This window comes from Pseudophryne corroboree, chromosome 4 (assembly GCF_028390025.1).
Source record: "Pseudophryne corroboree isolate aPseCor3 chromosome 4, aPseCor3.hap2, whole genome shotgun sequence".
NCBI classification, from domain to species: Eukaryota; Metazoa; Chordata; class Amphibia; order Anura; family Myobatrachidae; genus Pseudophryne; species Pseudophryne corroboree.
This window is the reverse complement of record NC_086447.1, coordinates 871,214,216-871,230,777: the sequence shown is the minus strand read 5'-3', so window position 1 is coordinate 871,230,777 and position 16,562 is coordinate 871,214,216. Positions and strand designations below refer to the sequence as shown.

The 16,562-nt window shown below is 47.7% G+C and overlaps 1 protein-coding gene across 4 annotated transcripts in view; it reads left to right on the top strand.

Moving 5' to 3' along the window:
* Positions 1 to 16,562, top strand: part of DLK2 (delta like non-canonical Notch ligand 2) — a 36,974-nt gene that overhangs the window by 947 nt on the left and 19,465 nt on the right. Inside the window, exons 1-2 of one of the 4 annotated variants that reach the window (XM_063918771.1) lie at positions 310 to 682; positions 3,100 to 3,656. The gene's annotated coding sequence lies outside the window, so the exon portion shown is untranslated. Of the gene's footprint in view, positions 1 to 309; positions 895 to 3,099; positions 3,657 to 16,200; positions 16,508 to 16,562 lie in introns of those variants that run through there. The other 3 variants (XM_063918768.1, XM_063918769.1, XM_063918767.1) reach the window with 3 other exon arrangements.

The following is a 16,562-nucleotide window of genomic DNA, read 5'->3' as shown; positions in this document are numbered from 1 at the left end:
AACCATATCCCCCCCCCCCCCCACACCACCGGTATGGAGCACAAGTCTAAGGGAACTTTAATTCTGGACCATGTTCTGCATCCCGGGGGTTCTCCTGCAAGCTGCCGGGCCAGCTATTCCTGAGCAATCTGGGGTATGTTGGGAATGAGGCACTAGCCAAACACAGGCGCAACGCCACCCTCCTCCCCACACACACACACACACACATACTCTCTGATCTCCTGTCAAATATAGGGAACAATAGAGATCTCCTGTTACACTGTGCTGGGGGGGCCTTCTGTGCTATGAGACGGATATTGTGGGATGAGCAGGGTGGGGGAGATGGGTTAAACATTTGTTTCCATATGTTAGCCCACCCTCCTACTCTTCTTGGCTTGTAGATGACAATGGCCTTCTAGCTGGACCCTGGTTTGGCATAAACTTGGGGTTCTGACCCCGGCTGACTGTGTTCCTGCAGCTGGCCTTTCATTGCCTCCCTTTCTTTGCTCGGGGGATTAATGCAGAAAAGGTGTGTTTGTCAGCACAAGTGTCTGCCTGTACCGCAGATTCCTGATATCAGGAGAAGAAGGGCTGGCTGCTTCCTACCTGTATCCTAGTAAGGGTTCCAGACCTGGTCTTGACAACTCACCCCAAGCATTCAGCTGCCCGGGACTGGCAAGCCGGTGACCTGGAGGGATCAGAGGTACTCCTAGCTGGTTCTGGAATTTAAATATTGCCTGGATCCCCATTTGCTGCCAGGATTCCGGCTGCATGAGAAGTTCTTGCTTGTAAAAGTTTCACATATACGGGACACAGTCATAGGTCTCCTGTCTGCAACATATTTGGGATTTGTAAGGCACACCGTTATTTTGAGAAGACCAGTCTGTCCTCCAATGATGTGTCGTCAGATCTAAGGTCAGGTCTTCCCTTTATTCTAATAATGGAAAGTCAGATCTCCTCTATATTATAACAGTCTAACGTAAGATCTCCTCTGTATTATAACAGTCTAATGTCAGATAACAGTCTAAGGGCAAATCACTCCATATTATAACAATGTAAATTCAGCTCTCCTCTGTATTATAAGTCTTTTGTCAGATCTCCCGTTATTATAAACAGTATAATTTCATGTATTCCGGTTTTAAAACAGGCTAAGGTCAGATCTCCCATTATTTTAACAATGAAAGTCAGATCTCCCATTTATTATACCAGTCTAATGCTAGTTCTCCCCTTTATTATAACAGTCTAATGTCAGATCTCCCTTTAGTTATAACAGTCTAATGTCAGACATCCCTGCATTATAACAGTCTAATGTCAGATCATTCCTATATTATAACTAGCTAATGCCAGTTCTCCCATTTATTATAAGTAAGGTAATATCTCCCCATGTTATAACAATGGAAAGTCAGTATTATAACAGTTTAAGGTCAGATCTCCCCTGTGTTAATACAGTCTAAAATTAAATATCCCCTTTGTTACAACAGTTTAATGTCAATTCTCCACCACATAGTATAACAGTAGAAAGTCAGATCTCCCTTCTATATTAAAAGTTAAAGTCATATCTCCTTATAACAGTTTAATATCAGATCTCTGTATTATAACAGCCCACCTCAGGTCTGTCTGTATTATGAGGGTCTGGGATTAGATATATGTGTATTATAATAGTATGAGGTCAGATCACCTCTGTATTATAATAGTCTAAGGCCAGATCCCCCAACCCCTTATTATTATACTGTAGGGCCAGATCAATCGTTTGTTTTTTTTATAACGTTAAGTTTTGGTAAAAATTGATTATACTTCTATACTGTTATATCTCCTCTGTATTGTAATAGTAATTTGTCAGGTGACTCCTATAGGCTCAGCCCATCCCCTACCGTATCATAATAGTCTAAGGTCAAGTTCCTCCTGTATTAGTATAGCGCAAGGTCAGGTCCCCCCTGTATTATATTGTAGTGCTAGGCCCCCTAAGTTATTATAATATTGCGTAGGGCTAGGCCCGCTAAGTTATTATATTATTGTATAGGGCTAGGCCCCCTAATTTATTATATTATTGTATTGGGCTAGGCCCCCTAAGTTATTATATTATTGTATAGGGCTAGGCCGCCTAAGTTATTATATTATTGTATAGGGCTAGGTCCTCTAAGTTATTATATTATGTATAGGGTTAGGTAGGTCCCCTAAGTTATTATAATATTGTGTAGGGCTAGGCCCCCTAAGTTATTATATTATTGTATAGGGCTAGGCCCCCTGAGTTATTATATTTTTGTATAGGGCTAGGCTCCCTAAGTTATTATATTATTGTATAGGGCTAGGTCCCCTAAGTTATTATATTATTGTATAGGGCTAGGCCCCCTAACTTATTATATTATTGTATAGGGCTAGACCCCTTAACTTATTATATTATTGTATAGGGCTAGCCTCCCTAACTTATTATATTATTGTATAGGGCTAGGCCCCCTGAGTTATTATATTATTGTATAGGGCTAGGCTCCCTAATTTATTATATTATTGTATAGGGCTAGGCCCCCTAACTTATTATATTATTGTATAGGGATAGGCCCCCTAACTTATTATATTATTGTATAGGGCTAGGCCCCCTAACTTATTATATTATTGTATAGGGCTAGGCCCCCTAACTTATTATATTATTGTATAGGGCTAGGCTCCCTAACTTATTATATTATTGTATAGGGCTAGGCTCCCTAACTTATTATATTATTGTATCGGGCTAGGCTCCCTAACTTATTATATTATTGTATAGGGCTAGGCTCCCTAACTTATTATATTATTGTATAGGGCTAGGCTCCCTAAGTTATTGTATTATTGTGTAAGGTTAGTTCTGTGCTAGAAGTTCCTTGGACTCCACGGGGTAAATTTACTAAGATGGGAGTTGTATTTAAGATGGGATGTTGCCTATAGCAACCAATCAGATTACAGGTATTATCTTCTAGAAGGGGCTAGATAAATGAGAAGTAGATTCTGATTGGTTGCTATGGGCAACATCCCATCTTAAATAGAACTCCTGTCTTAGTAAATTTACCCCCCAGTGTTTAGAGTTCCATCTCCCAAATGCCTATATCCCATTGAGAAGGGTCACCTAACATCCGACGTCTGTTGTTGTAGATTGGGATCTCCGCTGGACTGTGCCCGCAACATCCTCAGAATCCCTGGGAATGACATTTTGAAAACCTCACAGTATTTATTATGGCGTACAACCGCAGTCTCACCTCAAGCATCGTCTCCAGTCTATTTGGGCTGCACATGATAAAAACCCAGAGAGCTGGAAGGAATTGATTTCTAATAAATGAACTAAGGGCCTGTGTGATTCTACATGTTTGGATCAGAACATCAACACTAGGAAATCTCCCATCTGTCTACCTGCTTAACCCCACTGAGGGTTCTCCTTGCTGAGTTTGGGGTCACATCTAATTTGTCTGTGAGGTTGGATAACCCCCCCACTCTGGATCATAATAGGCCAGGATTTTCTGGATTGTGTTCTACTTGAGCAAACAGTACGGGAGCTGTTTGTACCAAGCCTTGGAACTGATGCTTGGTCCATGTGTAAAGCGAGAGAGTCAGTGATCGCTCGGAGAGAGGAATTTGGCTGCCTGCCTGTTAGAGAAGCCCCTGCTTGTCAGGATTACAGAAATCGGGGAGTAAACCGCAAAGAGGATTGAGAGGTAATTTCCTGTTTCTCTATAGACAGCCCCTGTTCCCTCATAGAGCCCCTCCTGTCCATGCAAGTCCTCATTCATATACACACAATGCAAACTCCATTATCAACACCTAGGGACACACAAGACCTCATACTACTTCCTAATACAGAGGGATCAGGACACAGACTTCTCTGGGTTCTACCCTCCACCCAATATACAGCCATCAATACATGGTGACCTCTCCCCTCCTCCTAATACACTGACATCAGGGCACGCTGACCTCTCCCCTCCTCCTAATACACAGACATCAGGGCACACTGACCTTTCCCCTCCTCCTAATACACAGCCATAAGGACACACTGACCTCTCCCCTCCTCCTAATACACAGACTTCAGGGCACACTGACCTCTCCTCTCCTCCTAATACACAGCCATCAGGACACATTGACCACTCCCCTCCTCCTAATACACTGACATCAGGGCACGCTGACCTCTCCCCTCCTCCTAATACACAGACATCAGGGCACACTGACCTTTCCCCTCCTCCTAATACACAGCCATAAGGACACACTGACCTCTCCCCTCCTCCTAATACACAGACTTCAGGGCACACTGACCTCTCCTCTCCTCCTAATACACAGCCATCAGGACACATTGACCACTCCCCTCCTCCCAATACACAGCCGTCAGGACACACTGACTTCCCCCTTTCTTCTAATACACAGACATCAGGGCACAGTGACCTCTCCCCTCCTCCTAATACACAGATATCAGGGCACAGTCACCTCTCCCCTCCTCCTAATACACAGACATCAGGACACACTGACCTCTCCCCTCCTCCTAATACACAGGCATCAGGGCACAGTGACCTCTCCCCTCCTCCTAATACACAGACATCAGGGCACAGTGACCTCTCCCCTCCTCCTAATACACAGACATCAGGGCAAGCGACCTCTCCCCTCCTCCTAATACACAGATATCAGGGCACAGTGACCTCTCCCCTCCTCCTATTACACAGATATCAAGACAGACTGACCTCTCCCCTCCTCCTAATACACAGACATCAGGGCACACTGACCTCTCCCCTCCTCCTAATACACAGACATCAAGACACACTGACTTCTGTCCTCCTCCTAATACACAGGCATCAGGGCACAGTGACGGTCACCTCTCCCCTCCTCCTAATACACAGATATCAGGGCACACTGACTTCTCCCCTCCTCCTAATACACAGCCATAAGGACACACTGACCTCCCCCTTCCTCCTAATACACAGATCTCAAGAAACACTGACCTCTTTCCTCCTCCTAAATCACAGACATCAGGACACACTGATCTCTCCCCTTCTCCAAATACATAGGCATCAGGGCACAGTGACCTCTCCCCTCCTCCTAATACACAGCCATCAGGACACATTGACCACTCCCCTCCTCCTAATACACTGACATCAGGGCACAGTGACCTCTCCCCTCCTCCTAATACACAGACATCAGGGCAAGCGACCTCTCCCCTCCTCCTAATACACAGATATCAGGGCACAGTGACCTCTCCCCTCCTCCTATTACACAGATATCAAGACAGACTGACCTCTCCCCTCCTCCTAATACACAGACATCAAGACACACTGACTTCTGTCCTCCTCCTAATACACAGGCATCAGGGCACAGTGACGGTCACCTCTCCCCTCCTCCTAATACACAGATATCAGGGCACACTGACTTCTCCCCTCCTCCTAATACACAGCCATAAGGACACACTGACCTCCCCCTTCCTCCTAATACACAGATCTCAAGAAACACTGACCTCTTTCCTCCTCCTAAATCACAGACATCGGGACACACTGATCTCTCCCCTTCTCCAAATACATAGGCATCAGGGCACAGTGACCTCTCCCCTCCTCCTAATACACAGACATCAGGGCACAGTGACCTCTCACTAAAACGCAGATATTGGGACACACTGACCTTTCCCAAATACAGAAACATCGGGACACAATGACCTCTCCCTTATACACAGATATCAGGATGCACTCACCTCTACCTAATACACAGACATCAGGACGCACTGACCTCTCCCTAATACAAAGACATCAATGACCTCTCTCCTCCTCCTAATAGACAGACATCAGGACACACTGACCTCTCCCGTCCTCCTAACACAAAGACATCAGGACACACTGGCCTCTTCCGAATACTCAGACATCAAGACGCTCTGGCCTCTCCCTAATACCATGACATCAGGACGTACTGACCACTCCCTAATACACAGACATCAGGGCGCACTGACCTCTCCCCTCCTCCTAATACACAGACATCAGGACACACTGACCTCTCCCCTCTTTCTAATACACAGACATCAGGACACACTGACCTCTCCCTAATACACATACATCAGGACACGCTGACCTCTTCCTTCCTCCTAATACACAGGCATCAGGACACACTGACATCTCCCTAATACAAAGACATCAGGACGCACTGACCTCTCCCCTCCCCCTAATACATAGACATCCGGACACACTGACCTCTTCCCTCTTCCTAATACACAAATATACAGACATCAGGACACACCGACCTCTACCTAATACACAGACATCAGGACGCACTGACCTCTCCCTAACACACAGACATCAGGGCGCACTGACCTCTCCCCTCCTCCTAATACACAGGCATCAGAACACACTGACCTCCCCCCTCCTCCTAATACACAGACATCAGGACACACTGACCTCTCCCTAACACACAGACATCAGGGCGCACTGACCTCTCCCCTCCTCCTAATACACATACATCAGGACACGCTGACCTCTTCCTTCCTCCTAATACACAGGCATCAGGACACACTGACCTCTCCCTAATACAAAGACATCAGGACGCACTGACCTCTCCCCTCCCCCTAATACATAGACATCCGGACGCACTGACCTCTTCCCTCTTCCTAATACACAAATATACAGACATCAGGACACACCGACCTCTACCTAATACACAGACATCAGGACGCACTGACCTCTCCCTAACACACAGACATCAGGGCGCACTGACCTCTCCCCTCCTCCTAATACACAGACATCAGGACACACTGACCTCTCCCCTCCTCCTAATACACAGACATCAGGACACACTGACCTCTACCTAATACACAGAAATCAGGGTGCACTGACCTCTCCCCTCCTCCCAATACACAGGCATCAGGACACACTGACCTCTCCCCTCCTCCTAATACACAGACATCAGGACACACTGACCTCTCCCTAACACACAGACATTAGGGTGCACTGACCTCTCCCCTCCTCCTAATACACATACATCAGGACACGCTGACCTCTTCCTTCCTCCTAATACACAGGCATCAGGACACACTGACCTCTCTCTAATACAAAGACATCAGGACGCACTGACCTCTCCCCTCCCCCTAATACATAGACATCCGGACACACTGACCTCTTCCTAATACACAAATATACAGACATCAGGACACACCGACCTCTACCTAATACACAGACACCAGGACGCACTGACCTCTCCCTATAACACACAGACATCAGGGCGCACTGACCTCACCCCTCCTCCTAATACACATACATCAGGACACGCTGACCTCTTTCTTTCTCCTAATACATAGACATCAGGACGCACTGACCACTCCCTAATACACAGACATAAGGGCGCACTGACCTCTCCCCTCCTCCTAATACACAGGCATCAGGACACACTGACCTCTCCCCTCCTCCTAATACACAGACATCAGGACACACTGACCTCTCCCTAACACACAGACATTAGGGCGCACTGACCTCTCCCCTCCTCCTAATACACATACATCAGGACACGTTGACCTCTTTCTTTCTCCTAATACATAGACATCAGGACGCACTGACCTCTTCATAATACACAGATATCAGGGCGCACTTTCCCCTCCCCAGTACACAGACATCAGGACTGACAGACCTCTCCCTAATACACAGATATCAGGACGCACTGACCTCTCCCTAATACACAGACATCAGGACGCACTGACCTCTCCCCTCTTTCTAATACACAGACATCAGGATGCACTGACTTCTCCCTAATACACAGACATCAGCGCGCACTGACTTCTAACCTGATACACAGATATCAGCGCGCAATGACCTCTACCCTGATACACAGATATCAGGACACACCAACCTCTACCTAATACACAGATATCAGGGCGCACTGACCTCTCCCTATTACACAGACATCAGGACGCACTGACCTCTCCCTAATACACAGACATCAGGATTCACTGACCTCTAACGATTACACAGATATCAGGACACACTGACCTCTACATAATACACAGATATCAGGATGCACTGACCTCTTCCTAATACACAGACATCAGGATTCACTGACCTCTTCCTAATACACAGACATTAGGACACATTGACCTCTCCCTAATACACAGACATCAGGATGCACTGACCTCTCCCTAATACACAGACATCAGGGCACACTGACCTCTACATAATACACAGATATCAGGATGCACTGACCTCCTCCTAATACACAGATATCAGTATGCACTGAACTCTTCCTAATACTCAGACATCAGGATGCACTGACCTTTCCCCTCCTCCTAATACACAGATATCAGGATGCACTGACCTCTCCCTAATACACAGACATCTGGATTGACTGACCTCTACATAATACACAGATATCAGGATACACTGACCTCTTCCTAATACACAGACATCAGGACACACTGACTTTCTCCCCTCCTCCTAATACACAGACATGAGGATGCACTGAGCTCTCCCTATTACACAGATATCAGGATGCCCTGACCTCTCCCTAATACACAGATATCAGGATGCACTGACCTCTTCCTAATACACAGATATCAGGATGCACTGACCTCTTCCTAATACACAGATATCAGGACGCACTGACCTCTCCCTAATACACAGATATCAGGATGCACTGGCCTCTTCCTAATACACAGATATCAGGATGCACTGACCTCTTCCTAATACACAGATATCAGGACGCACTGACCTCTCCCTAATACACAGATATCAGGACACACTGACCTCTCCCTAATACACAGATATCAGGATACACTGACCTCTTCCTAATACACAGACATCAGGACACACTGACTTTCTCCCCTCCTCCTAATACACAGACATGAGGATGCACTGACCTCCTCCTAATACACAGACATCAGGATGCACTGAGCTCTCCCTATTACACAGATATCAGGATGCCCTGACCTCTCCCTAATACACAGATATCAGGATGCACTGACCTCTTCCTAATACACAGATATCAGGATGCACTGACCTCTTCCTAATACACAGATATCAGGACGCACTGACCTCTCCCTAATACACAGATATCAGGACACACTGACCTCTCCCTAATACACAGATATCAGGATGCACGGACCTCTTCCTAATACACAGATATCAGGATGCACTGACCTCTTCCTAATACACAGACATCAGAACACACTGACCTCTCCCCTCCTCCTAATACACAGACATCAGCACACACCGACCTCTACCTAATACACAGATATCAGGGAGCATTGTCCTCTCCCTAATACACAGATATTAGGACGCACTGACCTTTCCCTAATACACAGACATCAGGATGCACTGACCTCTCCCTAATACACAGACATCAGGGCGCACTGACCTCTCCCTAATACACAGACATCAGGACGCACTGACCTCTCCCCTCCTCCTTTTACACAGACATCAGAATGCACTGACCGCCTCTTAATATACAGACATCTGGATGCACTGATTTCCTCCTAATACACAGATATCAGGATGCACTGACCTCTTCCTAATACACAAACATGAGGATGCACTGACCTCTCCCCTCCTCCTAATACACAGACATCAGGATGCACTGACCTCTCCCCTCCTCCTAATACACAGACATCAGGATGCACTGACCTCTCCCCTCCTCCTAATACACAGACATCAGGATGCACTGACCTTTCCTCTCCTCCTTATACACAGACATCAGGTCACACTGACCTCTCCCCTCCTCCTAATACACAGACATCACGTCACACTGACCTTTCCCCTCCTCCTAATACACAGACATCAGGTCACACTGACCTCTCCCCTCCTCCTAATACACAGACACCAGGACAGATTGACCTCTCCCCTTCTCCTAATACACAGACACCAGGACACACTGACCTCTCCCCTCCTCCTAATACATAGATATCTGGATGCACTGACCTCTCCCCTCCTCCTAATACACAGACATCACGTCACACTGACCTCTCCCCTCCTCCTAATACACAGACATCAGGTCACACTGACCTCTCCCCTCCTCCTAATACACAGCCATCAGGTCACACTGACCTCACCTCTCCTCCTAATACACAGACATCAGGTCACACTGACCTCTCCCCTCCTCCTAATACACAGACATCACGTCACACTGACCTCTCCCCTCCTCCTAATACACAGACATCAGGTCACACTGACCTCTCCCCTTCTCCTAATACACAGACATCACGTCACACTGACCTCTCCCCTCCTCCTAATACACAGACACCAGGACACACTGACCTCTCCCCTTCTCCTAATACACAGACATCACGTCACGCTGACCTCTCCCCTCCTCCTAATACACAGCCATCAGGTCACACTGACCTCACCTCTCCTCCTAATACACAGACATCAGGTCACACTGACCTCTCCCCTCCTCCTAATACACAGACATCAGGTCACACTGACCTCTCCCCTCCTCTTAATACACAGACATCAGGTCACACTGACCTCTCCCCTCCTCCTAATACACAGACACCAGGACACATTGACCTCTCCCCTCCTCCTAATACACAGACACCAGGACACACGGACCTCTCCCCTCCTCCTAATACACAGACACCAGGACACACTGACCTCTCCTCTCCTCCTAATACACAGACATCAGGACACACTGACCTCTCCTCTCCTCCTAATACACAGACATCAGGGCACACTGACCTCTCCTCTCCTCCTAATACACAGACATCAGGGCACACTGACCTCTCCCTAATACACAGACATCTGGATGCACTGACCTCCTCATATTCTCTCTGCATATTAGTTATTCGGTTGGTTGTGGGGAGTTTAGTAGCTGTGCTGAATGTGCAGGTGTATTATTGGGATACTTATGATATCCCGGAAGAAAGGATGCCGTCTGTCACTTTACCGGCAGCAGCATCCCGTCTGCCGGAATCTGCGAGTCCACTCACCACGCATCGAGTCCAGTGGCTGAACCTGCGAGTCCACTCACCACGCATCGAGTCCGGTGGCTCTCTCCGTTCGCCAGGTTCTATTCCCACTCGGTTGGTGGCATGGACGCACCATCCGAGTGGGAATACAGGGCAGTAAAATGCCGGCTGACGGGATTCTGGCGTCGGTCTCCTGAACGCCGGAATCCCTACAGCCGGTATATTGACTGCACCCTGTATCAATCCTGCAGGAATGTAGTCTGCTCTAAAGTCATATAAACACAGGTAAGATCACAAACTATGTAATGCTTATAAAAATACATTTGAAGCTGCATCCAGACCACTTTATTTTGATTCTAAGCAATTAGGGGCATTTACTAAGCAGTGATAAAGAGTGGAGAAGTGAGCCAGTGGAAAAGTTGCCCCATCAACCAATCAGCAGCTCTGTATCATTTTATAGTATGCAAATTATAGATGTTACTTCAGTGCTGATTGGTTGACATGGGCAACTTCTCCACTGGATAACTTCTCCGCTCTTATCACTGCTTAGTAAATGTCCCCTTCAATACTGTATGTTTAGTTGACACTCATGTCACTCGGGTGTAGTATGGTATGCCGGCGGCCGGGCTCCCGGCGACCAGCATACCGGCGCCGGGAGCCCGACCGCCGGCATACCGACAGTGTGGCGAGCGCAAAGGAGCCCCTTGCGGGCTCGCTGCGGGTACGGTGGCGCGCTAAGCGTGCCACGCTATTTTATTCTCCCTCCAGGGGGGTCGTGTACCCCCACGAGGGAGAATAGCTGTCTTTATGCCGGGTGTCGGGATCCCGGCGCCGGTATACCGACATTCGGCATACTGAAGACCACCCTGTCACTCAGTGGCCTGTTTATCACAATGGAATGAGAAGAGAGTTTTACTATTGCTGTTAATTTTTTGAGGCAGTTTATAAAAATAAAATGTCATGGCTGCAAAGCGGTGCTCACTCCTCAGCTATACTGTCTGGCAGGGGTCAGAACCAGGTCAGTGCAGGGGGGCTCCGCAGGTTCTAGACCTTACAATGCTGAGGCACTGCACCAGGAGCACAGGCCAAATTTGAGTAAAAAAATAAAAGTAACAAAAATAAAATAATTACATTGTTTATATATATATATATATATATATATATATATACTGTGTGAATATATATATATATATATATATATATATCTATCAGGGTGTACGCACCAGTCTTCATTAATCAGTTTATTGTTCAATCCATCGGAATGCAATTACAAGAAGCATCAATGTTTCGATCCTACATCTGGACAAAGGACCACATGTAGAACCGAAACGTCAATACTTCTTGTAATTGTATTCTGATGGATTGAACAATAAACTGATTAATGAAGACTGGTGTGTACATCCTGATTCTTTTTTCTGCACATTGAGGAGGATTTTTTTATTTCTTATTTAGTTGACACCCCAACAGCTGCATTTTATTGGATATGTGACGTGTCACTCTGCCCAGCAGCTTTTCCCTGACATGACACCATGCCCAGCAGCTTTTCCCTGACATGACACTATGCCCAGCAGCTTTTCCCTGACATACCCCTCTGCCCAGCAGCTTTTCCCTGACATGACACTATGCCCAGCAGCTTTTCCCTGACATACCTTTCTGCCCAGCAGCTTTTCCCTGACATGCCCCTCTGCCCAGCAGCTTTTCCCTGACATACCTCTATGTCCAGCAGCTTTTCCCTGACATGTCATTCTGCCCAGCAGCCTTTCCCTGACATACCTCTCTGCCAAGCAGCTTTTCCCTGACATACCTCTCTGCCAAGCAGCTTTTCCCTGACATACCCCTCTGCCCAGCAGCTTTTCCCTGACATGCCTCTCTGCCCAGCAGCTTTTCCCTGACACGCTTCTCTGCCCAGCAGCTTTTCCCTGACATGCCTCTCTGCCCAGCAGCTTTTCCCTGACATGCCTCTCTGCCCAGCAGCTTTTCCCTGACACGCTTCTCTGCCCAGCAGCTTTTCCCTGACATGCCTCTCTGCCCGGCAGCTTTTCCCTGACATGCCTCTCTGCCCAGCAGCTTTTCCCTGACACGCTTCTCTGCACAGCAGCTTTTCCCTGACATACCCCTCTGCCCAGCAGCTTTTCCCTGACATGCCCCTCTGTCCAGCAGCTTTTCCCTGACATACCTCTCTGCCCAGCAGCTTCTCCCTGACATACCTCTCTGCCCAGCAGCTTTTCCCTGACATACCTCTCTGTCCAGCAGCTTTTCCCTGACACGCTTCTCTGGCCAGCAGGTTTTCCCTGACACGCTTCTCTGCCCAGCAGCTTTTCCCTGACATGCCCCTCTGCCCAGCAGCTTTTCCCTGACATACCTCTCTGCCCAGCAGCTTTTCCCTGACATGCCTCTCTGCCCATCGGCTTTTCCCTGACATGCCTCTCTGCCCATCGGCTTTTCCCTGACATGCCCCTCTGCCCAGCAGCTTTTCCCTGACATGCCTCTCTGACCAGCAGCTTTTCCCTGACATGCCTCTCTGACCAGCAGCTTTTCCCTGACATGCCCCTCTGCCCAGCATCTTTTCCCTACATACCCCTCTGCCCAGCAGCTTTTCCCTGACATGCCTCTCTGCCCATCGGCTTTTCCCTGACATGCCTCTCTGCCCATCGGCTTTTCCCTGACATGCCCCTCTGCCCAGCAGCTTTTCCCTGACATGCCTCTTTGCCCAGCAGCTTTTCCCTGACATGCCTCTCTGACCAGCAGCTTTTCCCTGACATGCCCCTCTGCCCAGCAGCTTTTCCCTGACATACCTCTCTGCCCAGCAGCTTTTCCCTGACATACCTCTCTGCCCAGCAGCTTTTCCCTGACATGCCTCTCTGCCCAGCAGCTTTTCCCTGACATGCTCCTCTGCCCAGCAGCTTTTCCCTGACATACCTCTCTGCCCAGCAGCTTTTCCCTGACATACCTCTCTGCCCAGCAGCTTTTCCCTGACATGCCTCTCTGCCCAGCAGCTTTTCCCTGACATGCCCCTCTGCCCAGCAGCTTTTCCCTGACATACCTCTCTGCCCAGCAGCTTTTCCCCGACATGCCTCTCTGCCCAGCAGCTTTTCCCCGACATACCTCTCTGCCCAGCAGCTTTTCCCTGACATGCCTCTCTGCCCAGCAGCTTTTCCCTGACATGCCTCTCTGCCCAGCAGCTTTTCCCTGACATGCCTCTCTGCCCAGCAGCTTTTCCCTGACATACCCCTCTGCCTAGCAGCTTTTCCCTTACTTGCCCTTCTGCATGTCATCTTTTCCCCAACAGCTTTTGGCTCCCCCCTTCCCCCCTTTCTATCTAGGTAGCGCACTACGGGCTTGATGCAGAGGTGCACGCATTTGCACACTTGCGCAGTGGTAAAAGAATTGATCCACTGTGTCAGACTTTGATATAATAGACACCTTTGAATTAGGCACTGAATTAATTTATGTCTTCATGCTTCATTGATTATTCTTTAAATCACATATTCAGTTAGTTTCCTCTAAACTGGGATCCTGATAAGCGAAGTGTTAAAAAGATTATAGACAAAGAAGGTGCAAAAAAAAATAAATAAGGGAATTAAAATTGTATACCAACTGCAACCTGTTCAGGATGTAATTAGCCATATATTTTAGAATACACTTTCACACTTATTATGTGTACACCGTGCACCCATAGATACGCCACTGAGTGTGCCCACAATGCCCTTTATTCTTACCTGATTTCCTGCCTTCGCTGCTCAGGAACCGCCTGCAGTGCACTCAGTATAATGTGACAGCAGGAATCCCGTGCTGCTCTTCCATTTCTGCAGCTGTCCCGGACGGCATCCTTCAGGAATTTCAGGGACATCCTTATATGTTTGTATTTTTTGGGTGGACCCAGCGGCGCCCTTCAACATTTTACACATAAAAGTCGGTACAAATTAGAAAATGGGTGTGGCCACATGTAAACCACGCCCCTTTTCTTATACTTTCAATGGAAGTTTGGAGAGCCAAAAATTGGCACAGACCATAAAAGAAAGCTACTGTACCTGCCAAAAAGCAGCTGGAGGGTATGCTTCAGGTGTCGGTGCCCCTAAGCCCGTCTAATGGTAGTGCTGGCCCACTAGCGATAGTCGTCGATGACCACCATCGGCTGCAGTCCGTTTTTTAAAAGCTAAAAGCCCTAATTAGGGCTTAATGAATAGACCCCTCATTACTAACACACACCAGTATACTACTCATACATGAATTCAGTCTGTCTGCAGGGGATCAGCATGTATTATCGATGGTTGGGATGCTGGCCATAGGTACACAGACAACGCCGGCAGTGGGGCAAGTGCAGAGAGTCCCCTTGCGCGCTCGCTGCGCTCGCCATGCTACGGGTTCGTTGGCTCGCTGCGCTAGCCACAGGTTATATTCCCACTCTGTGGGTGTCGTGGACACCCACGAGTGGGAATAGCCCCTGTGCACCGGGATTCCAGCTGTCAGTATTGTCGGCTTTCAGGATTCCGGCGTCAGTATCCTTACTGCCGGGATCCCGACTGCCAGCAATTTAACTGCATCCCGTCTGCACACCGCTCCCTTTTGTTTTGAGATGTTATATCGTACAGTTATAATGGTCTGTTTTATATTTGTAACTTCTCCAGCATTCTCTGTGATGTGTTTTATAATCATACCTCCCAATTTTTCACTTCTGTGATTCGGTACTTCGCACAACTGAGCCGCGCACCTCCGAAAAAGGGGTGGAATGCTATTGTAAAAAGGGTGTGGCATCTGGTTGGGGGCGGGGCTCGCATTGCGATCACTGGTTTCATTATTTTGGGGGCATGCCCTGCGCTCTCCGAGCAGTTAGGAAGCCCCCAGACTCACAACAATGCGCTGTTTAGAGCTATACAGAGATCACACGCTGCTTTGCTGTGTAGAGCAGCAGTGATCACAGGATCCCCCAACCTGCGCCCTGCAACCCTCCCTCCCCGCCGCCGGACACTGTGGACCGCTTGCGGGACAGCTGGGCGGTGTCCGAATAGCAGGACTGTCCCGCTGAAATAGGGACAGGTGAAAGGTATGTATAATAGGATTACCATACTATCCCTTTAAACCAGGACACTCATGAATTACACAGGTTCTGGGGCTGGCTGACTTCTTGCCTGCATTTCAGCTGTTTTTAATTAGCCACAGAACTTGTGTAATCCATGAGCGTTCCGGTTTAAAGGGATGGTATGGTAAGCCTGTATATAAATGATGTGTGTGATGTGCTTAGGCTTACCATACCATCCCTTTAAACCAGAGCCGCTCATGATTACACAAGTTCTCTAGCTGCTTAATACATATGGAAATGCAGGTTTGAAGTCACTCAGCCACAGACCCTGTGTAATTCATGATGAATATTCCGAGCTTCTAGACCGCACTACAAATAATCAGGCAATTATCATTTTACTATATAACATCCAAATAAAGAAAGCATTATTAATATAGTTACAACAAAGGTGTTTGCTGCAGGTTGCAATTCCAGTTTCATTTGCAACAGGTGCCAAAGCCACAGACACACCAGCCTGTTATAGGATTCTTACACCCACCTGCTCTAGGAGTGATCACACATTTGTGGGTACTAGGATCTTTTTACACCTCCCATCCATGTATGTCAGACTACACAGAGTTTAAGCCAGTGAATCCTGTGAGGTGAGTTTTAAATTGAATTTTGTGTAAGGTTCACATTGTTAGGTTAGAAATATGA